General features: G+C 37.1%; 2 long non-coding RNA genes across 11 annotated transcripts in view; one reads left to right on the top strand and one right to left on the bottom strand.

Moving 5' to 3' along the window:
- LOC122243765 (uncharacterized) overlaps positions 1-5,000 on the top strand; it is a 41,489-nt gene that overhangs the window by 2,681 nt on the left and 33,808 nt on the right. For 3 of the 10 annotated variants that reach the window (XR_015191636.1, XR_015191634.1, XR_015191637.1), the window contains exons 2-6: positions 1-46; positions 655-893; positions 1,855-2,066; positions 2,585-2,823; positions 3,785-3,996. The exon at positions 1-46 is cut by the window's left edge and continues 65 nt beyond it. This is a non-coding gene — a long non-coding RNA (uncharacterized LOC122243765). Of the gene's footprint in view, positions 47-654; positions 898-1,854; positions 2,067-2,584; positions 2,828-3,784; positions 3,997-5,000 lie in introns of all 10 variants that reach the window. The other 7 variants (XR_015191632.1, XR_015191631.1, XR_015191640.1 and 4 more) reach the window with 7 other exon arrangements.
- The window catches only part of LOC122243764 (uncharacterized), an 11,676-nt gene continuing 11,633 nt past the window's right edge, over positions 4,958-5,000 (bottom strand). The window contains exon 4 of the long non-coding RNA XR_015191601.1: positions 4,958-5,000. This exon is cut by the window's right edge and continues 819 nt beyond it. This is a non-coding gene — a long non-coding RNA (uncharacterized LOC122243764).

Raw genomic sequence — 5,000 nt, forward strand, 5'->3', positions numbered from 1 at the left:
TGTCCTCTTCAGCATATTAACCCATTGGTCACGGTATTAAAAAAAGGTCAGTGCAGTAGGATAGCTGTTTTACATGTCTGGCATGGTGCCATCTGCGCCTATCACCAACTCTGCCTTTGCACCAAATCATGCCATCCGCTGCTAATAGGTTAACTGAAATAAAATCTTCCAAAAATTGATCAAAACGTCTTCATCAGAATGTGTTTCTTTGGGACAAGAATCTTCATTATCAGCAACGATTACATCATTGCAACCTTGTTTCATTATTCCATGTCCTTATCAGTCTATGTACCAGGTTCTTCTCAAGGATCCACTGACTTTAGATAACTGTCCATATGGTATTTTTGCAATTATAGTTCACTCAAGTGCTCTTAGCTTTCCCCCCTCTGACTGTCACTAAAGGGAAAGCTAAGAGCACTCGCAAGAACTATAATTGCGAACATACCATATGGACAGTTATCTAATGCCAGTAGATCCTGGAGAAGAACCTGGTATGGGTGTCATGATGTTTGGGTATTTTGGATCACTGTGCTATTTTACTGTGCTATGAATAAGGAGTAGGTGATGATGTCAACTGAAGACATAATTACTATAATTACCATAATATTAAGCAAACCTAACATCCAAAACCTGGATGGCATTACTCTTTTCTAGCACCAGCAGGAGAGATAGGCTTGAATGGCACTCATCCACAGTCTCTAGCAGTCTTTAGAGAGCTCTAAAGTACCACCGATGAAGGATGTGTTGGCAGAATGAGAAGAGGAAGGTGACTCAATCCATACCCAGGGTCTAAAATGTGCTCCTGTGCCAATATGGATGCCTTTCACTATGGCACTCACAGTCACAAGCACAGGTTTCCTTCCTCTTCCCTACCTCTTCATGTTACCTTCACTGTAGGTGGTTATATGTTTCCTATTCGTTCATGACAGCACAAAAATATGGAAAAATAAAGTTGCTTTTTGTCTTCCCGTAAAACAGTAATACTTCTATCACATATATACTTCTATTTCTATAAAGAAAATAATGAGCTAAAATGGATCATATACTAAAATATTAGTCAACTGCAGCACTGATAGAGCCTGTCACACACAAAATAAAACACAAAAATGGCTCTCGTCTTACAATGAGTGACAAGAGAGTGGGAAAATTCAAATTATGTTGCTTCAAGCTGCCTCACTCTAAACTAAAACCCATCCTGGAGACTGGGCAAGCCAATCTATCCCTGTCTGCAATGGGTTAAACCTTAATCTATTTTTGGTTTAATGTATATTTTCTAAAATTTTAATAAGTTTTCTCTACTTATTCCCCATGATATAGAGGTCAATTTTTTCTTTATATTTACATTTAGAGTTGTTAATTATACATTTTGAATTTGTTTTTCCCATTTTAGTTTTAGGTTTTTAAAATTTAAACCCAATATATTGTGGTTGTTAGTGAATTCTAGTTCTTTGTTATCTATTTTTATTTTTGGAATGTTTCTTATTCTCCTGTTGGTGAACCACATTAGTTTACTTTTTGTTATATATATTTTCAGATCCCATGCTTTAATTCATTCTTTTATTTGTTTTATAGCTTTTTCTATATCATTTATGGTTTTCATTAGATCTTGGTTTACTAATATTAATGTTATATCATCTGCATATATTACTTTTTGTGTGTTTTCTGGAATTTCTAGATCAGATATTAAAGGAACAGTATTATGGTAGCACAGTAATCTGGTCAAACAATTATCCTTGTTACACAAATTTTTATGTTGTATGATTGGAAAAGCTTTAATTATCTTTGTAGTTAGTGATGAAAATTTGCCAACAAAAAATGTAAAAAGTGTTTTCCCTACAAATTACTCACCCACAGTTTTGCCGAGGACTGCGAGGTACTCAATAGTCATGATGATGGAGAAGCCATGCACTGGCAGGGGAGACTTCTTCATAGCTGCTCCTGTTTTAGCACCAGGGTAGCCAGTGGTGGCTGAATGTAAGAACGCCTGGAAAGCAGTCAATGCTTAACACCACTAGACCTTTGATTCACCTAATCCTGAGTATGAAGCACTCACCCACAGTTTGCAAGTGAGTTGATAAAAACCCTTGTTTTCTTGTTTGTGTATAAATCACCATTGCAGAACTAAAGAAACACCACTGGGAGGGCCAAAGGGACACCACTAGGAAGGCCACTAGAAGGGTTTAAGGGACAGCACTGGAAGGGCTGAAGGAATACTACTGGGATGGCCAAAGACATGCCATTAGAAGTGCCAGAGACACTGTCCATATGGTATTTTTGCAATTATAGTTCACTCAAGTGCTCTTAGCTTTCCCCCCTCTGACTGTCACTAAAGGGAAAGCTAAGAGCACTCGCAAGAACTATAATTGCGAACATACCATATGGACAGTTATCTAATGCCAGTAGATCCTGGAGAAGAACCTGGTATGGGTGTCATGATGTTTGGGTATTTTGGATCACTGTGCTATTTTACTGTGCTATGAATAAGGAGTAGGTGATGATGTCAACTGAAGACATAATTACTATAATTACCATAATATTAAGCAAACCTAACATCCAAAACCTGGATGGCATTACTCTTTTCTAGCACCAGCAGGAGAGATAGGCTTGAATGGCACTCATCCACAGTCTCTAGCAGTCTTTAGAGAGCTCTAAAGTACCACCGATGAAGGATGTGTTGGCAGAATGAGAAGAGGAAGGTGACTCAATCCATACCCAGGGTCTAAAATGTGCTCCTGTGCCAATATGGATGCCTTTCACTATGGCACTCACAGTCACAAGCACAGGTTTCCTTCCTCTTCCCTACCTCTTCATGTTACCTTCACTGTAGGTGGTTATATGTTTCCTATTCGTTCATGGCAGCACAAAAATATGGAAAAATAAAGTTGCTTTTTGTCTTCCCGTAAAACAGTAATACTTCTATCACATATATACTTCTATTTCTATAAAGAAAATAATGAGCTAAAATGGATCATATACTAAAATATTAGTCAACTGCAGCACTGATAGAGCCTGTCACACACAAAATAAAACACAAAAATGGCTCTCGTCTTACAATGAGTGACAAGAGAGTGGGAAAATTCAAATTATGTTGCTTCAAGCTGCCTCACTCTAAACTAAAACCCATCCTGGAGACTGGGCAAGCCAATCTATCCCTGTCTGCAATGGGTTAAACCTTAATCTATTTTTGGTTTAATGTATATTTTCTAAAATTTTAATAAGTTTTCTCTACTTATTCCCCATGATATAGAGGTCAATTTTTTCTTTATATTTACATTTAGAGTTGTTAATTATACATTTTGAATTTGTTTTTCCCATTTTAGTTTTAGGTTTTTAAAATTTAAACCCAATATATTGTGGTTGTTAGTGAATTCTAGTTCTTTGTTATCTATTTTTATTTTTGGAATGTTTCTTATTCTCCTGTTGGTGAACCACATTAGTTTACTTTTTGTTATATATATTTTCAGATCCCATGCTTTAATTCATTCTTTTATTTGTTTTATAGCTTTTTCTATATCATTTATGGTTTTCATTAGATCTTGGTTTACTAATATTAATGTTATATCATCTGCATATATTACTTTTTGTGTGTTTTCTGGAATTTCTAGATCAGATATTAAAGGAACAGTATTATGGTAGCACAGTAATCTGGTCAAACAATTATCCTTGTTACACAAATTTTTATGTTGTATGATTGGAAAAGCTTTAATTATCTTTGTAGTTAGTGATGAAAATTTGCCAACAAAAAATGTAAAAAGTGTTTTCCCTACAAATTACTCACCCACAGTTTTGCCGAGGACTGCGAGGTACTCAATAGTCATGATGATGGAGAAGCCATGCACTGGCAGGGGAGACTTCTTCATAGCTGCTCCTGTTTTAGCACCAGGGTAGCCAGTGGTGGCTGAATGTAAGAACGCCTGGAAAGCAGTCAATGCTTAACACCACTAGACCTTTGATTCACCTAATCCTGAGTATGAAGCACTCACCCACAGTTTGCAAGTGAGTTGATAAAAACCCTTGTTTTCTTGTTTGTGTATAAATCACCATTGCAGAACTAAAGAAACACCACTGGGAGGGCCAAAGGGACACCACTAGGAAGGCCACTAGAAGGGTTTAAGGGACAGCACTGGAAGGGCTGAAGGAATACTACTGGGATGGCCAAAGACATGCCATTAGAAGTGCCAGAGACACACCATTAGATGTGCCATATGTCACAATGCATGCTATAGGTAATCATGTGACCATGATCTCTGTAAGATATTATATTTTGCAAATCTTTTATATTCAGTCATATAAATAGATTTGCACAGCTCATTGACAAACTAGAGAAAACAAAATTAACCCATTGCAGACGGAGATAAATTTGCTTGCCCAGCCTCCAGGATAGGTTTTATTTTAGAGAGAGACCGCTTGAAGCAATATAATTTTAATCATCCCAATCTCTTTCAGTCATTCATTGCAAAACTAGAGCAGTTTTTGTGTTTTATTTTTTTGTGTGTTTTATTGAGTTTAGAGACTTATATGTGCCATATGACAGGCTCTATCAGTGCTGCAGTTGACTAAAATTGTAGTATATTATCCATATTAGCTCATTATTTTCTTTATACTCAATGTGATTGAAGTATTACTGTTTTATGGGAGGACAAAAGGCAACTTTATTTTTTCGTATTTTTGTGCTGTCATGAACGAATACGAAACATATAACCACCTACAATAAAGATAACAAGAAGAGGTAGGGAAGAGGAATGAAACCTGTGCTTGTGACTGTGAGTGCCACAGTGAAAGGCATCCATATTGGCACAGGAGCACATTTTAGACACTGGGTATGGATTGAGTCACTTTCCTCTTCTCGTTCTGCCTGCCAATCGTTCATCGGCGGTACTTTAGAGCAAGGGTTCATCAACTTAGTGTGTGCCATCGCTCTATAGCAGAGTCGGGCAACCTTTTCATGCCGTGGGCCAGATGAGATTATTATGATAAGGTAGCGGGCCACAGGTCAAGTG

Source organism: Penaeus japonicus, unplaced genomic scaffold (assembly GCF_977035675.1).
Source record: "Penaeus japonicus unplaced genomic scaffold, GWHDUDI00000001_assembly GWHDUDI00000014, whole genome shotgun sequence".
In the NCBI taxonomy this organism is placed as follows: Eukaryota; Metazoa; Arthropoda; class Malacostraca; order Decapoda; family Penaeidae; genus Penaeus; species Penaeus japonicus.